The 23,794-nt window shown below is 43.8% G+C and overlaps 1 protein-coding gene across 6 annotated transcripts in view; it reads right to left on the bottom strand.

Moving 5' to 3' along the window:
* The window catches only part of CSNK2A1 (casein kinase 2 alpha 1), a 242,837-nt gene that overhangs the window by 57,818 nt on the left and 161,225 nt on the right, over positions 1-23,794 (bottom strand). The window contains exon 2 of one of the 6 annotated variants that reach the window (XM_068262807.1): positions 23,392-23,456. The exons of the other annotated variants lie outside the window; for them this stretch is intronic. The gene's annotated coding sequence lies outside the window, so the exon portion shown is untranslated. The remainder of the gene's footprint in view (positions 1-23,391; positions 23,457-23,794) is intronic. 6 annotated transcript variants of the gene reach the window in all.

The following is a 23,794-nucleotide window of genomic DNA, read 5'->3' as shown; positions in this document are numbered from 1 at the left end:
GTTCTGCAGCCTACCCTTGTGAATATAAATACATTTTACAGCGATTAGCACGGTAAAAATCACTGTACACACGATTTAGAGCGATCACAATCAGCGCTTATATATGCACTGTATTGTGATCGCTCAAGAATCACCAGAAAATGCTGCTGGTAACACGTTTTGTGATTGCCGTTAATCACAAAAAGCCTGCGATCAGCGGCAATCGCAACAGTGAGATCACTGCCATTAGGGTTACAATTGCGCTATCACTTTAAAACGCACTAGCCGTTTAGCAGGAATAACTCGCTAATAACTCAAGTGTGAATGGGCTCTGAGAGCTAAGGAAAGGAAGTTGCTGACTTGCTGCTGCTCACACAAACTGATCCTTGTGGCCAGGACAGTGCACATCGGGAGACGGGCCGTCAATGGGTTGTTACTGGCTGCACACAGCGGGAAAGCGTCATGATATCTTAAAAACTGCTGCTTTGACGATCACATGACAGGATCGTCTCTTTCAAATTCGCGAGCTGTTACTGCAGTGCACAGTGGGCTTCAGAAGGGCTGGTCTGACCTACAAGCAGCTCTCACATCACTGACCCATTGTTTTAATAAATTCACATAATGCAGTAACATTTACAAGCATGACAGAAAATTACATCATGCTAGCACAGTGTTCTCCCCAGGCCCTTTTAGCCGGGTGCTCCACCCGGCTAGTTTTGGTGAGCACCCGGCTGTCATCGGCTTACTTCCTCCTCTGCTGTTAACAGTTTTGCACAGAAGCACCAGCCCTGTATTCTGTCATCTTGCCCCACCCGGCTACTTCTTCTTGCCACCCGGCAACTTCTTCATGCCACCCGGCTGGAAAAAATTTCTGGGGAGAACACTGTAGCAATTTGAGAGCACAATGTCATTTTCTGTCAGGGCGTGTTTGTGAATGTTACCTTAAACATTGTGAATTTAGTGCTAAAGCTTGATTTAAAAAAAATTGTGAACCGAATCGAAATTTCTGATAGAAATCGTGCAATTCCATGTTTTCCTAATATTGTTCAGGCCTACAAGCTACCCAGCGATACCGCACCATTGGGCGCCTGGTTTCTCATTTTATAGATACTTGGAGCTTATGGGTAAATCAAAAAGCCTAGTGCTAATATATGCCACCCCTTTTTAAAGATGCAACTGTAATTATATATTAAATGATATAATGGCTAAAAATGGTTTCTAAGTTGCAGGTGATGAATATTCATACTCATGATCTCATTCACAAGAGATCAGTCATCAGAAGCTGTGACTGTACCGGCCGTGTAACATACTAAGGAAGACTAGTATCTGCTGAAACGGGACCTATCGAGCCCAAAACTTCTAAAGCAACTTCAATCAAAATAGTGAGAAAAAAAAAAAAAGCTCCATTGGACCCAGAGCCTTCCCTCTCCTTAAAAGGACTTACGAGGTCAAATCGTAAAAAAAAGTCAAATACGTGTATGCCAATTTAAGGCACGGAGGACGCCGTCCGCGCCCTCCGTGCCGTTCCGCCGAGTCCCCTGCGCTCAATAGCCCCACGGCCCGGGCTCTCTTGGCTGAACAAAGATGGCCGCATAAGCCGCCCCCCGGCTGCGCAGTCCGCTTAGCCGCGAGTGCGGCTGCGCAGCTCTAGGGCCAACCCCCGATCCACGCAACTTGTAGCGTGGATCGGGGGGTCGGCCCTAGAGCTGCGCAGTCCGCTTAGCCGCGGCCGGCTCATGCAGCCATGTCTGTGCAGCCAAGAGAGCCCGACCCGGGGGGATATTAAGCGCAGGGGACCCAGCGGAACGGCGTCCTCTGTGCCTTAAATTAGCATACAGGTATTTGACTTTTTTTACGATTTGACCTTTAAGTATGGCCCAGTGCACACCAAAAAACCTCTAGCAGATCTGCAAAACGCTAGAGGTTTGTGAAAGTAGATTTCAGAGCGATTTGATTTTGTGTAGCAGATTACAAATATTGTTACAGTCAAGCTGTTACTGAACAGCTACTGTAAAAACCCTGGAAAACTGCTCTGATCTTGCGTTTTTCACTTTCCTATACTTTAACACTGAGGCAGAAATGCCTCAGAAATCTCAAAAATGCTGCAGCCCCCGAGTTTGCATTTGTGGAAAAAACGAACCGCCCTGGTGTGCACCATCCCATTTACTTTCATTAGCCAAGCGGTTTTCCGCCTGCAAACGTTTTAAAAACCGATCCGGTGTGCACCAGCCCTATCTGGTTTCTTTTATTACTTTTTTTTTAAATAGACTCCCATTAGCTTCAAACATCCAAGAAACAGTGAGAGACAGCATGAGAATGAGATAAGGTTTTACTGCAGGAAAGTTCAAAGGGTCATTATTTCTGCTTTGTTTTACATCTTAAAATGAAGTGTGTGGTTTTAAAACTGCAACTGTGACAGTATGGGCAATGTTATATAAGAAAAAAAAAGAAAAGCTATATAACTGAAAATAAAAATATGAGACTTCTTTGCTACTAATGTTCTATTCATTATCCATACTACACATTCATTGTAAGAGTTTTTTTCACTTTAGATTTGCTTTAAGCATAACAGCTTTACAATGCATAGTTTGTCGCATTATTTTGCAATTAGCTTTTTCTCCACTAACCTCATTAAATATTTATACCCTGGGATTGTACCTAAGGAACAAGCTAATACAGGCGCACACACTCCAAATGTCCAGCAAAGGAATAAAGCCTTACTTGTATAACAGGCAAACCGCTGCGCTGTACAATAACCAACGGCAACCAGATCTCGCAGTATACTGCAGTACTAGGCTGTGCGCCAATTCTATGTATGGACCTACAAATGGGATACAATATGTAGCATGGCAGCAGAGGGGTCAATGAGATGTTACTTTAATAATTTGGGGTTGATGCAACTTTTATGGTAAATTTATGCAAATGGATAAAGTTTGGAACTGAACCAGTTTACTGTAGTAGCCTTGCATCAGGTCCCTCTTGCCAAAACAAAGTACAGTATATCCTGAGAAACAATATGTATCTGCAAACAGCAGATTGCTAAAATCAATATTTCCTCTAGCATGGTTATGAAGATCGATAATTAAATGGAGTTTTTATTTGCCGGGTGTACACAACTTGTGACACTCATGTTCTATAATCACAAGGTAGTCTGGAGCTTGAGGAATATCTCCAGGCTGCAAGAGAAAGAACACTGGAGGACAAGCTGAACATTTCCAATTCCACCCAGACACGCCTGCATTCTAAAGAGAACCAACTGTCAGCATCTGTGCCCATCTCTGAGTTGTGGCGATTAGTGTTAGTGTTGTGTGCTACAAGTGCATAGCTAAATTTAAATTAGACAGCGCTGCCCACAGCAGAATGGTGGCGGGGTTAACTTACCTAAGCCGGCGCCTATAGCTGATGCATTCCACACACACAAGCCACGCAACTCCACTACTTCCTCCTTCAAAATTACAAGTAGCGACATACTTGTAGTGCACAACACTAGTGGTGGTCTTCCGCATTCCAATTATTTTATTAACTTTAAAGCGGAAATGAAGTTACAAAACCAAAGAGTTTCACTTACCTGGGGCTTCTGCCAGCCTGTTACAGCCTTCCTGTCCCACGCCAGTCCTCCATGATCCTCCGTTTCCCCGCCACCAGCTAGTTTCGGTTTCGCCAACAGGCCAGACGGATAGCTTCACTAATGTTCCCGTCTGCAATAGCATGCTGCACAGGACGCTATTGGGAACGGGAACAAGGCTATGAGTGGCAGGAATGCGCAGGCGCAGTGGCCAATCGACTTACAAGACCACCTAAGCGAAACTAGCTGGCGGCAGGAGAACAGAGGATCGGTGCGGTACAGGATGGCTGCAAGGGGCTGGTAGAAGCCACAGGTAATTGAAACTTTTATTTTCAGTTTTGCTTTAATTACATTTTATTTATCTCTATGTTAGACAATAAATGGTGGTATCCTGATTCAAAACTTCTTGCTCATTCCAATACAATAGTTAAAGTATTGTTTTATAGGAGAGAAAACACCCACGGGAGTAAAAGCCTAAAGTGGACTATAACCTGTAAAACAAGCAATACTGTGTGTGGGTACCTAGCACCCTTAGCTGCCCCTGGCATCCCCATATTATTCGCTGTCCCTTCCTCCCACACTCCGCCTTACAAGAACTGCTCATAACAGCAAATTTGCAACCAAGGATGCCCAATGCAAATGCGTAAGTTAATGCTCACTGGGCAAACGTAGGAGCCAGCACCATCCAATGTCCTTTTAGATATTTCACGATACAGACCAACTCTGTAGAAAAGAGCACTGAATGGCGCTGATGGTCCTACCAGGGTCAGGACAGGCACATCCACTGGCGTTGACTGGATTAGGTGCTTCCTTTACTCCCTACACGTTACTGTGCATGCGTAACTTGGAACTTGCATATGCCCAGCGCATAGTCAGCTGTGGGCTCTGCCAGAGGAACTTATTTGACTGCCTGGCAGCGTAATAATAAAAATGTGTGGGTTTCCTCCGGGCACTCCAGTTTCCTGCCACATCCCTAAAACATACAGATAAGTTAATTGGCTTCCCCCTAAATTGGCCCTAGACTATGATACATAAACTGCTCCATACATACATAGACTTATGACTATGGCAGGGATTAGATGGTGAGCCCTTCTGAGGGACAGTTAGAGACAAGACAATATACTCTGTACAGCGCTGCGAGAGTTGGCGGCACTATATAAATACTAAATAATTTTACTAGCAATAAGTAAAAGCCGGCACAGCTCTGAGCCAAAGCGGAACAGACTCAGGGCTGGTGCACACCGAGCGGCTTTTTGGGCGTTTTCAGATCCGCTTGCGGCTGCGGATCTGCTTGGTCAATGTATCTCAATGGGGTGGTGCACACCAGAGCGGCAGGCGTTTTGCAGAAACGAAAAATGCCTGGGTGAGGCATTTTTTGGATTGCGGGTGCGTTTCTGCCTCAATGTTAAGTATAGGAAAAACGCAAACCGCTCTGAAAAACGCCTGTTCAGAGCGGTTTTGCAGGCGTTTTTGTTACAGAAGCTGTTCAGTAACAGCTTTACTGTAACAATATATGAAATCTACTATACTGAAAACCGCAGCAGCAATCCGCAAAACGCTAGCAAAACGCCTCATAAAAATAAAAAAAAAGCGTTTAAAAATCTGCTAGCATTTTGCGGATCTGCTAGCGGGTTTTGGTGTGCACCAGCCCTAACAGAGGGAAGAGGGATTCTGCAGAAGCTTTGCCCCTTCCTGACAGGCCGCTTCAGCACTGTCTCAGTTGCAAAGCTGTTCCGCGCCTGTGCAGGGAAACGGACATGAAAGGCTCAGCATTTTACTCTGAAGACTGAGCGGTTTTGTGCTACAGGGGCAGCATGCGTCCACGCTTCGTGGGTCCGTGCTCTGGACCGGCTCGGTGAAGACAGAGTTCCCCCTCCCGAGCCAAGTACTTTATTTTTATCTCCCCCTAACCTCTCAGGTTTACTTAAACAAAAGCATTTCTATTAAAAATATATTCTCTGGACCAAAGTTTTTCCCACATATGTGGACACAGTAGAAGGTGGTAAATTATTCAGGATACACACTTATGGTCATGTTCCCTGTTTCAGCATCAGAAGCCCTTCCTGTATCTATATATTGCTGGATATTGTTAGGTAACCTCACCCACCACCCACTGATGCCACAGCCTAAGCTGATTAGCTATGCAGAACTATCCTCCCAGAGCATCTTAGGACCCCGCTTAAAGTTTGTCACACAAGTGATAAATCTGTTAAATTGATTATTCCCAGTGATTTTCTGCTGCCAATGCTTTTCTCTTGCAGTAACAACCAGCACCATATCTCTATTTATAGCAATCTGAAGCTGGTCGACCTGGTGGCCATCACTCCCTAGACAAGCCTTTGCAGGTGAAAACTGTAGGGAGTAAGTGCCTCTTGTAATTTATTCATGCCACTTTCACTCACTTATCTGAGATGGGCCAATATAGCATTCCCCACCAAACTCGGCTACTCAGGGATTTCATAAAATGAACCAACATTTGAGAAACACTTATCTGTAAAGGTGCCCATACACTCGTCAGATTGGCAGCAGATAGATAAGAAATGCATCTGATGATCTATCTGATGCGTTTTTAGAACATTTTTTACCAGGATAGAATTCCAATAGATTTCAGTTTGAAATCTATTGAAATTCGATCTGATGGCATCAGATCGACCTAAATTTTCCACCCTGCCAGTTCGATGGAAATCGATCGAAATCGGCCATCGATCGGCCAACCGATTTGTGATCGATCGGCCTGAAAATCGGCTGAGTGTATGGGCCCCTTAAGACTCGAAACACGAGGAGCTGAGGACGACTGCGGCCACTCCGTGCTACCCTGATCGTGTGGGAACCCAACATTCCAGTATAGAGGATGACAGTGTACTCTGCATACTGCTGGAGAAAATGTCAGTGCTATATAAATACATAATATGGTAGGACATTAGACTACGACAGGAATAGATTGTGAGCTCCTCTGAGGACAGTCAGTGACATGAGACATGACTAAGTACTCTGTAATGTGCTGCAGAAGAGGTCAGTGCTATATAACTACATAACATGGTAGGACATTCAACTAAGACTATGGCAGCCATAGCCTAATGTGAGCTCCTTTGATGTCAGTCAGCGACATGACTATGTACTCTAAGGGCTGATTCACACTACAAGAGCAGCTTTTTACATGCTAGATATTTTAAAAGCACTTGCTAATGCAATGCTATGGGGGATTTTTACAAAATCAGGCCCCCTGCACACTGCAAATCCTATTTGTGATTCCGACTTTCCCTGGATGCTATCAAAAGAAAAATGCAGAATGCAGTAACGATTAAAAAAATCACAAAATGAATCGCATGTAGTGTGCAAGAGGCCTTACATCGATTCAGTGTGAATACACACATAAGATAATATTAGCAAGAGTTTTTCAGCGGCGTCCTCTCTCCCTTCACCATTCCTCCCAGCGGCTTCACTAGTAGCGTCGCGTAATGACGCAATCAGAAGGAGAAGTGGGGTCTCCTTTTGATTGTGTCATTACGCGACGCTAGGGAAGCCGCTGGGAAGAGCATTGAGGGGAGAGAGGACGCCGCTGATTGCCCCGGAGCCACCATGGAATAGGTGAGACTAGTAATCGCTTCTGCTGCGCACACTCTGCATTAGGAAAGAGGGCACAAGAGGTAGTCCCTGGGCTGCATGACGTCATCGCAGCGGGGCGGCGTGCGTACGTATCGGCGGGTCGTTCGTAAGTCGGGCGTTCGTAACCCGGGGATTACCTGTAATAGAATATGGTAGGATTACATTATGAGCACATCTGAGGACAGTCAGCTGCAGGACTATATGCTATGTAAAGTGCTAAAGACGTCCGTGTTATATAAAAACAGAATGATAATATGGTTGGATATTAGACTAAGACTATGGTAGGGATTAGATTGTGAGCTCTGAGGACAGTCAGTGACAGGACTATGTACTCTGTAAAGTGCTGCAGAAGATGTCACTGCTATGTAAGTACATATTAATATGGTGGGCCAATAGATTATGACTATGTTCTAGATTAGATTGTAAACTTCTCTTGGCGTTTACATTCAGTGAAAAAACAATGCACTCTGTAACTAGCTATATATTAACCACTTCACCCCAAAGGGGTTTTTACCCTAACTGACAAGAGCGATTTTCACCTTTCAGTGCTCATCCCTTTTATTTGCCAAAGAGCTTATCAATTAAATGATCTATATATTTTTTTTTTTTTTACCACCAATTAGGCTTTTTGGGGTTGTTTTCAGTAATTATTTTCTATGCATTTAACCACTTTCACCTCCTGGACGTAGTAGCTACGTCAAGGAGGCCATGTGCGTTCCCGCGGCAGATCGTGCGCGTGCACGCACGCTCCCGGCCACGGATAGTTAGCCCAGGAATCACTGAATCGGGCTATGGTGCCCGATCACGGATTCCTCTCCCCCACAGAAAAAGCGTCAGCTTCTCTCGGAAGCCTTGTTTTCTGCCTCCTACGTCCCTTAGCGTACATGTTACGCTTAGAGTGAAGTCATGTAAACAAACCTAAGGTTGCCATCTTGTGGCCAAAAAGTAAAACTACATCTACATTAAAAAAAATAAAACAAACATGTTTACATTACAAAAATTGCTATTTACACCCCACCCTCCCAAAAATACTCAAATAAAATGTTTAATAAAAAAAAAAATATTTACCTAAGGGTCTAAACTTTTTAACCACTTCACCACTGAGGGGTTTTACCCCCTGAGCACCAGAGCAATTTTCACCTTTCAGCGCTCCTTCCATTCATTTGTCTATAACTATCATTACTTATCGCAATGAAATGAAATATATATTTTTTTTCCGCCACCAATTAGGCTTTCTTTAGGTGGGACATTATGCCAAGAATTATTTTATTCTAAATGTGTTTTAATGGGAAAATAGGAAAAAAAAGTTTTTTTTTTCAGTTTTTCAGCCATTATAGTTTTTAAATAATGCATGCTACTGTAATTAAAACCCATGAAATGTATTTGCCCTTTTGTCCCGGTTATAAAACCGTTTAAATTATGTCCCTATCACAATGTTTGGCGCCAATATTTTATTTGGAAGTAAAGGTGCATTTTTTTCAGTTTTGCGTCCATCCCTAATTACAAGCCCATAGTTTATAAAGTAAGTGTTATACCCTCTTGACATAAATATTTAAAAAGTTCATTCCCTAAGGTAACTATTTATGTATTTTTGTAATTGTAAATTTTTTTAATTTTTTTTTTAATTACAAAAAAAAAAAAATTGGGGAGTGTGGGAGGTAATGAGTTATTTTTTTGTGTAACACTAATTTATTTCTATGTAAAAAATGCTTAGGGTGTAGTTTTACTATTTGGCCACAAGATGGCAACAGTAACTTTTTGTTTATTGCAACCTGCGAGCGTCCGGAAACACTAGGAGGCTGTGTGTTTTTTTTCACAATGATCGCGCTGCCCATCGGAAAGCAGCGGATCATTGCGGGGCTTAGATCAACGAACGGGAATGGATTTTCCCGTTCATTGATCTCCAGGCGAGCGGGCGGCCGCGTGTTTACTAGCGGCGGGCGGCGTGTTTACGAGCGGGAGCGCGGAAAGTACGGATTTCTCCTTCCCTGGGGGTTAAAGGATGGAAAAAGGGACGTAGAAATTTGTACGGGCGAGGGTAAAGTGGTTACATATGTAAAGATGAAATTTTTTTTTTTTTACTATAAGCTTGTTAATATCGATGGATGCAAAAACAGAAAAAATGCACTTTTATTTCCAAATAAAATATTGTCGCCATACATTGTGATAGGGACTTAAACTGTGTAATAACCGGGACAAATACAATACGTGGGTTTTAATTATGGAGGCATGTATTATTTTATAACTATAATAGCTGAAAACTGAGAAATGAATTATTTCCATTTTCTTTTTATTCTTACTGGTAAAATGCATTTACAGTAAGGTAGCTCTTATCAAAAATGTACCACCCAAAGAAAGCTTAATTGGTGGCGAAAAAAACAAGATGTAGATCACAATTAAAGGTAAAGAGGCGCCCTGGTTGAAATAAAAGCATCTGAAAACAGCTTAAAATCGAGGAAATAATTTGAGGTGGCTTACCTCAATAACGAAATCCTTGTATATGACAAAAGATATTTATTTAGCACAGGCAACGCATTTCGCGGGTCCAAGCCCGCTTCATCAGGCCAATAAAAGTGCCAAATGAACAAGTCGATATGGCAAAGGTAGATCAGTTCATTGTGATAAGTAGTGATAAAGTTATAGACTAATGAATGGGAGGTGAACATTGCTCGGATGTATAAAGTGAAAACGACTGAAGGCTGAAGTAGTTAAAGGGAAAAACAAGGAAAAAACAAAAACACACTTTCTCCAATTTCATCCCCTATAGTTTTAATATAAACACTGCTATTGTACACAAAACCCACAGATTTTATCTGCCTATTTGTCCTGGTTATTACAAGATTTAAATTATGTCCCTAGTACACATATGGTGTACAAATATATTTGGAAATAAAGGTATTTTTTGTATGTCGTTTTTTGTTTTACTTATCTCACGTGCACAACTGAAGCAGCGCTGCTTAACCTATTTTGGTTCCTGGACGTAGAAACTACAGCCAGGAACCATGCGCGCTACCGCGTGCTCCCGGCCCGCGGTTCGTTAGCCAGGCAATCAGTGAATCGGGCTATGGTGCCCGATCACCGATTCCTCTCCCCCGCTGAAAAAGCGACAGCTTCTCTCGGAAGCTTCGCCTTTTCTGGCTGTTACCTCCCCCATGCGTCGCTCTAAGCGTGTTACGCTTAGAGTGACGTCATGTAAACAAACTCAAAAAGTAATACTACAACCAAAAGTAAAAAAAAAATTAAAATCAACACACATTTACATTTTAAACCTATTGTTTACATCCCACCCTCCCAAAACTACCCAAATAAAATGTTTAATATAAACAAAAAAACCATTACAATTAAAAAAAAAACAACATGTAAATATTTACCTAAGGGTCTAAACTTTTAAAATATCAATGTAAAGATGATATATATCTATATTTTTTTAAACTTGTAAATAGTGATAGATGCAAAACGGACAAAATTCACCTTTATTTCCGAATAAAATATTGTCGCCATACATTGTGATAGGGACATAATTTTAACGGTGTAATAACTGGGAAATATGGGCAAATACAATATGTGACTTAATTATGGAGGCATGTATTATTTTAAAACTATAATGGCTGAAAACTGAGAAATAATGATTTTTTCTTATTCTTCCTGTTAAAATGCATTTACAGTAAAGTGGCTCTTAGCAAAATGTTCCCCCCAAAGAAAGCCTAATTAGTGGCGGAAAAAACAAGATATAGATCAGTTCATTGTGATAAGTAGCGATAAAGTTATAGGCTAATGAATGGGAGGTGAACATTTCTCAAGTGAAAACGACGGAACGCGAATGGGTTAACTTATAAAAATGTCCTGGAGCCGTTAAGAGGCTCCAGCAGGACGTTTTAATACGCCTGCTTGTCTAACTGGTTAAAGAGAACCCGAGGTGGGATTTCATTATGTTAGTGGGGCACAGAGGCTGGTTGTGCACACTAACACCAGCCTCTGTTGCCCCATGGTGTGCCTCCATGTCCCCCCTGCGCGCCGCTATACCCCCGCAGTGCTGGTGACACGCAGCGCGTCACCAGAACAATGTTTACCTAAGCGCTGTCTGTCAGCGCCGCTCCCCCGCCTCCTCAGCATCGGCGCTACCCGCCCGTGTCCCTTCCCTCCCGCTGATAGGAGGGAAGTGAAGCGGGCGGGTAGCGCCGATGCGGAGGAGCGGCGCTGACTGACAGCATTTAGGTAAACATTGTGCTGGCGACGCGCTGCGTGTCGCCAGCACTACGGGGGGTATAGCGGCGCGCAGGGGGGACATGGAGGCACACCATGGGGCAACGGAGGCTGGTCTTAGTGTGCACAACCAGCCTCTGTGCCCCAGTAACATAATTAAATACCACCTCGGGTTCTCTTTAAGATATACTGTGCACATGCATTAAAGAAATAGGAGCTTAAACTAGGGATTTAGCCAGAGCTCTCCTTGTCTTTGCGTCTTGACACCCATGAGGCAGTATATACATTTCTCCCAATAGTGTGTGGCAAACTACTACCCCAGGAGGCCAGCGCTCTTTCAAAATGACAGCTGGCTGTGAACGTTTGAGGTTTTCTTTACTCATAAATGGAGCCAACTACTGAATTCTATATGAATGAGTCTACCTCAGCCCTATGGCAAAAATGATTGGTCCGTATATATCTAAAATTAAAGGTGACCATGCATCAGGCGACTTGGCGGCTGATCGGCCATCCAAATTGATTATAAACTGGACAAAAATCAACAGCCGTCAAGTGCATGCCCAGTAACTGACAATGCGACCAATTTAGGCCGGAATTGGTTGGACGTGCTCCAATATGCTGGGTCGACTTGCTTAATCGTGTGCGCAGCGGTAATGGCAACGAATATCAGGACGAGCGGTGAAACCCCTGGCATTGTCCTTAATGTAGAATGCCGCCCCCCCCTCCCCCCGGTGCTCAATACAAGCTATACATTACCAGTCCGCGGCTTCTATTTGCCCCGGGCTCCCTCCGCTGTCCATACGTGCGCCGCATGGTTGCCCAGGCAACCACATAAGGCACGCCGGGAGTGGGTGGGTGGACACTAAACATTAGGGTGGACATCCTTGGCGAGGCGGTCAGATGTGGCGTCACAAGGCCATTTCCTGATCAATGTCAGCATGAAATGGATTAGGAATCTGCCTGCGTTGTATGGGCAGCGGACAGATCTCTCTCTAATCGAATCTGATTAGAGAGATATTTGTCTCTTGGTCGAATCTGCCCATCATGGCTAGATGTATAGCTGTCTTTAGGGCTCATCTTCTGGCCTGTCCTCTCTGCTGCAGCTCACTGTCAGTGTGACGTGTGGTGCCACCAATCACACACACAAAAGGAAACCTGAACAGAGGGATATGGAGGCTGCCATATTTATTTCCTTTTAAGCAATACCAGTTGTCTGGCAACCCTGCTGATCTATTTGGCTGAAGTAGTGTGAGTCACATACCTGAAAACAAGCATGCGGATAATCCAGTCAGACTTCAGTCAAAAACATGTGGTCTGCATGCTTGTTCAAGGTCTATGGCTAAAAGTATGAGAGGCAGAGGGTTAGCTGCACAGGCAGGAAAACTGCATTGTTCAAAGGAAAATAAAGTCCGCCTCCATACGGGGCTGTGTAGTCGGAGCTAGGGTTACAACGGTATGAAATAGGACGGTATGATAACGTCTCAAAACATATCACGGTATGATGGTGTCACACAATTATTTCCTTGTTGCTAATCTTTCGGGGGGCTGCATTCAGCGATGGGGGACAACAGGAACCCTCATTAGGATTCTGAGGCGTCCCTCTCTTAAGGTAAGTATCTTATTTTGTGCCAGTGCTTTGGCACTGGTACACTTTAAAGTTAAAGTATGTTACGGCCAGAACCCAAAAGTTTCAGGATCTGGCTGGCCAATACCCAAACTGGCCAGCTATAGGTGGTTCCAGTATAGGTTAGCTAGGTAGGTGCCTCCAGTATAGGTATAAGTGCCTCCAGTATGGGTAGCTAGTATAGTTCCCCCAGTAAGGCATCTCCAGTATAGATAGCTAGTATAGTTGTCCTCAGTATAGGTGCTTCCCATTATAGATGGCTAGTATAGTTACACCCAGTATAAGTAGCCCCCAGTATGGATAGCTAGTGTAGTTGTCCCCAGTATAGGTGCCTCCAGTGCAGCGGCAGGGAAGAGCAGGCAGAACCTACTCACCTTCCTTCAACCAGCCACTCGCGGCATCTATCTTGTTCCTCCCAGGCATTGTCACTTTAATAAAAGCACCCCCTGTGATGACACGTGCCTACGTCATCAAAGGGGGTGCTGTTACCAACGACTGGGCGGAAGTAGATTGTAGCCGCATGTGGCCGAAGGAAGGCGAGTAGTTTCTGCCCACTCTACCCTGCGATGCATTCGCTCTCCCCCTACCCCCTTAAAAACGATTACCATGCACAAACAGCGGTATACCACGGCAACTCTAGTCAGAGCAATTTTGGGGTACCTTAAGTCGGAGGTTTCATAGAATGAAGAGTCAGATGATTTTTGTACCGACTCCACAGCCCTGTCTCTATTTCTCTCATTTCAGATGTGCTTTAAGTATGAGAGGAAGTGCAGCTTCAGCATCTGAGGTCAATAGTCACATTACCAGTATGTCAGGCTTTGTAGCTCCTAGGCAACTACGGTAAATACATGTCATGGGGTACATTAAAGTACACCTGGATATCTGCTTTTCAGTTATACAGTCCAGGAGATAGGCCCTCTCCTAGATCTTTGTGGGCACTGAGGTGCGGAGCTTCTTTTTGCCTACGCAAATTATTAGAGAATATCAAATAAATCCACTTTGAAGGGTAGCCTGAAGTGAAAGGAATATGAAGGCTGACATGTATTTCCTCTTAAACAATACAAATTACCTGGTTGTCCTGTTGATCCTTTGCCTTAAGCCATACACCATGAACAAATATTCAGATTATAGGTTTCTGACAAGATTAACTGCACGCTTGTTTCAGGACTTAGACATAGATCAGAACTGCCAGGCAACTGGCATTGTTTAAAAGGAAATAAGGCAGCCTCCATATACCTCTTGCTTCAGGCTCCCTTCAAAATACCAGGTTAAGAACTCAGACGCTGGTCACTTCTTGCACTAAAGACTACCGGTGCGATAAGATGCGATCTTCAGATTAAGTCTATGGACCGCCCCTTCCGCAATCTAGACAGCAGGATGATGAATCCTAAAAGCAGCCCCTCCCACTCTGAAATAATCCCTCTATTGATTGGCTTTTGATCATGTGATCACAAACAAGATGCTGCAGGCGTCTTACGCCAAACATTAATGTTTACGGGTTTCCAATTACTAAGCTACTAGATTACATTTTTTTTTCTAGATTCAGCTCTTGAAAAGCTTTATAGCGGACCTAAACTCAAAAGTTCCTATCTGCTCTGTCTGAACGGGATTTCCTGCTTGTAAAGATAGCCGGCGGCGATCGAAGTACGTAGGGGGATGCCACTTGTCAGCGGCTATCACGTAGCTAGCGCTAGGCTAGCTACATGAATTAAAAAAAAAAAAAAAACTAAAGTGCTGTGCCGCCCCCTTGCCGATATAATTGGACCGGCAAGGGGGTTAAATAAAAACGTTTTGTTAGGCCCCGTTCACATCACAAATGCGGATGGCCATGCGTGCGGAACGCAACGCGTACGAACGCACGCCATCCGCGTTTGTGTGCGTTGCGTGGCTGATCCCATCACTGAAAAGTGAATGGGACAGCCATGCGTTTTTACAAAAAATGCGTGCAGCATGCGTTCCCGGACTGCACAGGTCCGGAACGCATGCAGTGTGAACATCAGACATTGCACTCTATGCAATGTCTGATGTCGTGCGTGTCGGCCACCTGCACGCGTTTCCAAAACGCGGCTGGAAACGCGTGCAGTGTGAACGGGGCCTAAGAGCGGATACAAATCCTGCAACAAATCTGCAGTGTGTCTACTTCCTGCTTTCATGGAAGCAGACATATTGTGAACATCCTGTTTTTTTTACCAATTAACTGCTCTGCCATGGCAGAGGAGATTCCTGAGCTGACACAGCCGAGAGATCAAATTACAATGGTGATTAGTCACAGATGATGGAAAATTATACATGCTAAACTTTCTAAAGGCATACAGGGTGCATTTATGTTTTCTCTCTGTCCAGTGCAAGAGTTCAGGTCCACTTTAATGAAAGTATAGCAGAACTACACAATAAAAGGGGATACAAGTTTGTGATTATAAAGCACATTTTCTAGGCAGCCCTGATGGCATTCTCATCTTTCTGTGAGCTTCTCTGGGCTCCCTATTAGAAGTGGGACGTTTCTCAATAACACAAGCCCCTCCCCATTTATGTTACCTCACAATGGCTCAGGGATTACATTAACAAGCCTGCCCAGACCAGATATGAAGGCTAATGAACAATAATAAAAACAAGATCCAAGCACGGGCAGAGCACCTCGTGTATATCAGATTGAGGACTACAAGTCCTAGCAAGAACAGTGCGATATTACTGGGACATGTAGTTCTCAACTGGTAGCACACACTCATTTCCGCTTCCACGCTAGAACAATAATTCCATTAAATATTTAAACATTTAAGACTAAGAGCCAGGACTGCTGTGCAAACTTAAAGGCAGACCTTAGGGCTGAACGATTTTCGATTTAAAACCGAAAATCGTGATCAGGGGCATGACGATCTCAAGATCGTCACAGCGGCGATTTTCTCTCTGGATCTACTTCAGTTAAATACAGGGACCCGGCTGGCAGTTCTTGTAATGTCGGGGAACGCTAGAGCAGCGTCCCCGCTGTTGCCATGGCACCGTATTACCACGCGGCGCACTAAAGTCTCTTCACTCGCCCTCATAGCTGTGTCAGGGGCAAACTTTATGAAACTCCGCCCCCACATGCTGCGCATTGCCCGCCCCGCTGCTCTCTGACTTCATGAATTCCGGACAACCGGGAGCCTTGTCAGCACACCTTCACACAAACTTGGCAACAGTCCAGATTTCCCGCTTTGGGAGGCTTGATCCTGCGTCCTGCGACAGCCAGCCTGTGTCCTGGGTTGGGGAGAAATCAGGATGGAGAGCGGCAGAAGGATCACACAAGACACAAGAGAACAGAGTACAGTCACCGCGGGGCATGCTTCCTATAGAGAGCAATGAATGACGTCAGTACAAAGCCCCGCGGTGACTGCTCTGCTCTCATCTCTACAGTCTCCTCTCCTGCACGGTGTCTGCTTCCCATCACTTGTCTTTTGCGGAATTATACTCCGCTGTCCTCTGCTCAGACTGTCACACTCCAGCAGCCATGCCCTCTGACCCTCCATCCTCCTCCTCATCGGAACACTATGTGCACAATTACCGGAGGAGGGGATGGGCACAGAAGCCTGCTGTCTCTCCTTGTGCCATGTGGATGACTCTGCAGTGAAGTGGGTAATCTCTGTTCAGAGCATCCCATCTCCCTATAGAAACTTTACACTAGGTGAGTGTCCTGTTGATTGGCAGAAGGTGGCTTACAAGCGACTGCAGCGTTTGTTAGGCTTTCACTTCCCTTCTGATTTATAAACTTGTAAAAAAAAAAATCAATAGTGGTGCAAGATCTGATGTAACATCTTATACAGGACATGTAGGACCTTTTCTTGTGTACTTGATTTACTGGTCAGCTGAGGTGCTTGACAACAAAATTCCTATGGTCAGCTGCATAAGGTCCACATGATGGTGTACTCAGTGACTGTTTGGTGCATCAAAGCTGAATTCTGGGTACAGTCAAACAAGCCAGGCTTATCTGCTCTCAGTATTCTAAAAATACACTTTTCCTTATTAATTTTTAGTGGTATGCAACTATGCATGGCGAGGGGTGTGCTGGCGGCGTGTCCTACAGTGTCCCTCTTTCTCATCTCAAAAAGTTGGGAGGTATGCTTCACCTCCAGCCACGGCCAGCACAGCATGCACTGACAAGCCTGCAGTGCATTGTCTCCAGCAGACAGCTTGGCTAGGAGTAGGAGCTTTCCTAAATGTGAGGCTGCAGATGATAGAAGCTTCTCTCCAGCTGCCACACTACCTGCTGTACTGTCACCCCTAAAGAGACTGCAGCATGGAGGGTCCCCTTCACTGAGCAGCCAAGTCTCTAGTGCATATTGACATCTACACTTTTTCCCTACTACTTCCAACTGTTCTCAAATTGACACCATTTTGTTAGTTGGTTGGAAAGTTTTGACGTTTGTGTTTTGCTATGTAATAACATAACTCTGAATATGCCGGTGCATTTATAAATCAATAATAATATCTCTGCTGTTCTGGCTAACCTGTACTGCGACCTATACTGGGGGCACTCATACTCACCATCAGTGTTCTGATCCATCGCTGCACATTGAAAATCGTGAATCGAATCGAAATCGCAATTTCAGACAGAAATCGTGCAATTCAATCTTTTCCTAAAATCGTTCAGGCCTAGCAGACCTGCAGAAACAATATTTACGTGGCAATCAACTCCTCTACAAATCACACAACCCAATTAGTAATGTCTGTGCTATTTATAGAAAGTGCTGAATTACTAAACGTTGAGCATTATCCTTTGTGCAGCTAATACAAAACACAACATCGTAAACTGACAAAAATTCAAAGGACTTCATTTCAACCCCAAGTCCTGAAGGCGGAGTGCAGAGAACTCTCTCTCCACAACCACCAGTTTCAATTGAATACGGTAATTAAAAACTGAAGTTGGTAGCTCAAAGGAGCCAATCGGCTTTCATCTTGTATAGAAGAGGACTTAAAGAGACACTGAAGCGAAAAAAAAAATATGATATAGTGAATTGGTTGTGTACTATGAATAATTACTAGAAGATTAGCAGCAAAGAAAATATTCTCACTTTTATTTTCAGGTATATAGTGTTTTTTCTAACATTGCATCATTCTATAATATGTGCACATTACACAACTCTCAGCATTCAAAATGAGTCTTTCAGAGCAGTCTGAAGTAATGACGTCTCCTCTAGCAGAGGAAAAGTAAATAGTCCAGGAACAGTTGAGATAATAAAAGTCAGATAACAGCCCTCTCCACGACTAACTTAGGGCTGGTTCACACGGGCGTCTGCTGAGCTTTTGCTTGGCATTGCGTTCAAACGCCAGCGTTTAAAAGCTAGCTTTTGAAAAGCGTTCAAGGCTAGCAGTTCTGGTCTCTGCTATTGTTTCCTCGCGTTTACTGCCTCTGAAAGCAGAATGTTGCTTTTGAGACTAGACGCAACGCTGGGATCTACTGCCAGGCTTTCATGAAAGCCTGCAAAAGCCAGCTCTAAACGCTCCCATTCACTTGCATGGGATGGCAGTAGATCCCAAAAAACGCTGCGTCTGAAACGCTGCGTTAAACGCCTGTCTGAACCAGCCCTTAGTTGGAGAGCTTAATGGCTTGTTTGCATAGAGATAACTGGAGTTTCTCAACTCTTCCTGTACTGGAAACAATTACACTGATGTATCTGATCTTAATGTTTTATTTCTTACTTGCTACACATACAAATCATATCTTTTTTTTCGCTTCACTGTCTCTTTAAGGCTAGGTTCACATTGGGACGTTGAGTTGTAATGTGACGTTAAAGTCCAAACGCAGCATTACAATGCAACAAACAAAAGTGGTTAACGCACAATAATGCCGTGTTACAGTTGCATACAGTAAAGCATACAGGCAATGAAAAGTACGCTTTCCTGTACCTGGTAGCGTATGCGTTTAGAGGTAACTGTTGCAGTGTTTTACCATAGCGCTACAGGTTACAATGCGACGCTAACATCTCTTAGGCTTATCATTGCAGTGGGGTAAGCTGCATTACAGCGCAGCTCCACAACGCCCCACTCTGAACGTAGCCTTAAGGTGGCCATACACTGGTCGATGTGCCATTAGATCGACCAGCTGACAGATCCCTATCTGATCGAATCTGATCAGATAGGGATCGTATGGCTGCCTTTACTGCAAACAGATTGTGAATCGATTTCAGCCTGAAACCGATCACAATCTGTTCAGCTGCTCCTGCCGCCTGTCCCCCCCCCGTATACATTACCTGAGGCTGGCTCCCGGGCGTCTTCTCCGCACTGCACCGCACCGCTGTTCTTGCTCCATCCCGGCGCTTCCTGTGTTACTCCGTGACCAGGAAGTTCAAATAGAGCGCCCTCTATTTCAACTTCCTGGTCACCGGAGTGACACAGGAAGTATAAGCGTACACTGGGACATGCGGAAATGCGGTGCAGCGAGGAGAAGAGGACCCCGGAGCCAGCTTCAGGTAATGTATACATGCTCGGATCGGGCCCGAATCGTACGCCGCAAGCGACGCGCTCCTACCGCCGGGCGATCGAGGGTAATTTCCCGCACGGCGCGATCGACGGTCCGATCCGATTTCGGGAGGGAATCGGATCGGCGGGTGCGTTTAGCGCAAGCGATTGGCAGCAGATCCGATCCCAGGATCGGATCTGCTGTCGAAACGGCCGTGAATCGAGCCAGTGTATGGCCTGCTTTATGGTGCCCATACACTGTACAATAAAACATTCAATTTTCCCAATGGTACTTATCCGTTAGCCGGGCGCATCCGGCAGGTGGCGCTAATTACTATTCCCCCTCCAGGCCGACATGGATAGTAGGGAAAGATGTAACTCTGGTGGAGTTTTGTCGTCACCTAGAGGATGCGCCCGGCTAACGGATAAGTACCTTCCCAATTTTTGAGCAAAAACGATCGAATTGAAAGTTGAAAAGAATCTTTTTATTCGATCAAGAAAAACGATTATCCCATTTTTTCGATAAAATTCTGATCAGACATGTTGGAAAAAAATCTTTATAATTGATCTAACGGAATAATCGAACTAAATTATCTAATCAAAAAAAATGAAAAAAAATTGTACCATGTATATGGATGGGCACCTTTAGTGTAAAATTGTAAAGATTTCACACGCGCAGAAATCAATTGGAATGACTTTACCTAATCTGTCAATGTGTGCTAATTGAGAATTATCAAGCTTATAAGACAGCGATGGATTCAAGTCTGCATTTTGGGAAGGTGGGGGAGGGGTAGAAAACAGATGGACAACAAAATTCTGAAACTGACCACTGACTAAATGATAATGGAGGGTAACTGTCTCATATTCGCAATGTAATCACAATAAATTGCTCCATTTTTTAGTCCAATTTTCAGATGTCCGTGTCAAGGAATATGGCCGATTGCTGTATTAAAGGGAAGTTGACGTGAGAGAAATATGGAGGCTGCCATCTTCATTCCCCTACAAACAATGCCAGTTGCCTGGCTGTCATGCTGAGCTTTAATTGTGTTCGAGTCATATCTGTAATAAGCATGCAACCAGCAGAGTCACACCAGAGTCACAGCATCTGATCTGCTGCTCATTCAGAGCCAGTGACTTATAGTATTAGAGGCGGAGCATCAGCACAGGAGCCAGGCAACCAGCATTATTTATTGGAGAATGAAGATGGCAGCCTCCAATATTCCTCACTTCAGATTCCCTATAAGCTCCAAGACAATCATAGAGGCAATAATATTAACAGATTTGCTTGTGTGTAGTGGAATGCACGCAAGAACATGTGATCAGTTTATAGACTGTCAGGCTACCTCGCTGTGATGCTTCTGTTTCCTGTAAAGGCTAAAGCAGAAAGTGATCAGAAAAAAAGTCACATGACCAAATGCTTCAACCATGTGCTCTGCTACATACAAGCAACTCTACTAAACTGGTAAAAACCTCTAAAAAAAAAAAAAAACCTTAAATGTATATCATGACGCAGACAGGCACTGTCACTAACCGCTTATTACCTCCATCATAAGAAACAACTGAATACATGAAGGACGCAGCATTTCAGCCTCTTTCATAAATCACACTAGATAAAACATTGAGCCTTGATACCGTTCTAAAGGTGCGTACACACATGCAACTATGGTCGTTTGAAGCGATCGTTCCCCGATCGTTTCAAACGACGATCGTTTAAAAAAAAAAAAGCAGCCAACGACCATTAAGTCTAACGACGGACGAGCTAGACCGTTAAAAACGAACGATCTAGCTTGGTGGATTCTTTCCAACGACGATCGTTTGCAAAAGTAGTTAATCGTTGGAAACGGTCGTTCATACTAGGCTTGACATGCGCATTTCGCTATTTCTCCATGGAACTTTTCATTTTGATGCGCAAGCGCAATAGTTGCTTTACTTGATGTAATGTTCGTTCTAACGATCAGATCGTTACACACTTTTAAAAGCTAACTTTACTTAGATTGTTCTTTCTTCAATTAAAAGATTGTTCATCGTTTACAACAAACGATCGTTGTCGCATGTGTGTACGTAGCTTTACACCTTTTCCCTGGGTTAATATTGAACTTTAAATTTTTTTTTATTTTTTTTTTGGGCCTGTTCAAATACAAGTTACCATGAATAAAATTAAGTTCTAGACTTAGTCATACTGAAAACTTTAGATACTTTGAAAACAGATGAAAACTGACGTAATCTGTTATTCATAATCATAACAATCCTTTGTATGGCCAGATTTGCATTGTAGATAAGTGAGGTGTGCAATTAGCAACCCAGAAATGCACCAACCTAAACATATGTATACTTTAATGTAACACTGCCCTGCATCACAGAATTCTAATATACCACAGATTATGACAAAACAGACTATGAGCACATGCTCAGATTTGTATTTATAGTACCTTAAAACTACTACAGAGTCTACTAACCTCATTAATACTGATAGAAACCAACTCTGCAAATAAGGGAGATGTAGCTTCTCACTCACAAATATACTGCATACTAGTAAACTCTAAAAAGGAAAGACCTTTCAAGCATTCTGCCCACAGTCAATGGGTGCCCACTTTCACCAGAGCTTACCCACACAAGCACCTTGTCCCTTATTCAATTAACTTTTTTATCCTCAGTTTTCTCCCAGGAGTTAATTTGGCACTAGTTTACTTTAGCGGACCAGCAGGAAACCTCATAGGGGACAGTTTTCCAATCACAGCACCCTCTACTGCATGAATCACTGTGATTGGCTGAATAGTGTGGGTGTAGTTTACAACAACCTATCAGAAACCTTAAAGTTCAAGCATGTGCCGTGCACACCAGGACCCAGGCTGCTAAATCGGGTTGCAAGGTTAGTACTGCTGATGGGCATTATGAGGTTAATTTATGGCATGCATGACATGGCACATGCTCAGTAGCATTTGAATGCCATTTTGATCGGTATGCTGAAATGTTGGTACACTGTCCACCCAATCACGTTATTGGAATTTGCTAATAGAGTACCTACCTAAGTATACTAGTGCAGATAATTTTTCATCCTATCTAAAAAAGTAACTTCATCACTTAGCATTTGAAAAAGTACTAAAAGGTAGGAAAATAATCGTACCAAACTAATTTTGAACTGTTTCACACCAAAAAGCACAAGCGATTCTGCTTTTCTATATTTGTTACAGAATTTCTATAGCTCCAAAAATTCTACATGAAGTGGTTTGTGATGCCAATCGCTCTCTAATCGCTCAGCCCATAGGGTATTTTCAGTGCTAGTCTACTTTAGGAGGCCCATCAAGAAATCTCATAGGTAACAGCTGTCCAGACACAGTACCCTCTACAGTACAAAGTGTTGTGATTGGCTGTCTAGTGTAGGCGTAGTTTATCTCAACCTATCTGTAACCTAGCAGTTCAGGATGTCGACTACCCAAACATGTTACTGGAATTTCTCTATGAAGATTCCTGCTGGGTCTGCTGAAGAAGACTAGTGCCGTATTTTCTCGCATGATGGGAACTCTTATGCTGCATTCGCACAATATTCAGGGCTGTGGAGTCAGTACAAAAATCTTCTGACTCCAACTCCGACTCCTCAGTTTCTGAAACCACGACTCCGACAACACAAAATAGCTCAGACTCCGACTCCTTAGTCTAATACTTAACAGGGCTGTGGATTTTGTACAAAAAAAAATAATAATCATCCGACTCAGTTTATGAAATCAACGACTCCAACTCCGGGTGCGCAAAATTGCCCCCACTCCGACTCCACAGCCCTGATACCATTGCGAAATAATTCTGCATGTAAACTTACATCCCATACAATTCTACAGGCCTGTTCACATCTCTTCTTTGTAACAGATTGCACTATTCAACTGGCTGCATGCATGAGTTTAATTAACACCTCTCAGCTGAACCATCATCACCTAGAGCTAATCAGATTGGGATGCTAATGAATGACACCTGGCAGCTGACTAATCACCTGTCAAGTACTTCCTGATTTTGATTAGCCCCATACAAAGTTTCAGTCCAAGTGGTTTCCACTTCCTAGGGAGTAAAAATAATAAAAAAAAATACCACTTCAAAGTCAAATAAAAACTAGACATTCAATTTACTATTCAACACCTGGGGAAAATTAGCAGAGGGTAGATCCAGAATGGCACACGGGGCCAACCGGATTCCCAGAAAAAAATACCCATTCCTTTATCTGCCCATTTAAAGGCTAGTTTGCCAAATGGAGAGACTGTCCTAAGGCAAGAGAGCCCAGGGCAGGACAATCGCAAAGCTCCATTACCCATGCACAGTACCCTGTGGCAGAATGCACTGGCAGGGTAATATGCTCAGCTCCACCCCCCAGACAGTGGCATAATTCCTGCTGGCCAGGA

The sequence above is a fragment of the Hyperolius riggenbachi genome, chromosome 12 (assembly GCF_040937935.1).
Source record: "Hyperolius riggenbachi isolate aHypRig1 chromosome 12, aHypRig1.pri, whole genome shotgun sequence".
Classification (NCBI taxonomy): domain Eukaryota; kingdom Metazoa; phylum Chordata; class Amphibia; order Anura; family Hyperoliidae; genus Hyperolius; species Hyperolius riggenbachi.
Note: the sequence above shows the minus strand (reverse complement) of the source record. Positions and strands in the feature narration are given on the sequence as shown.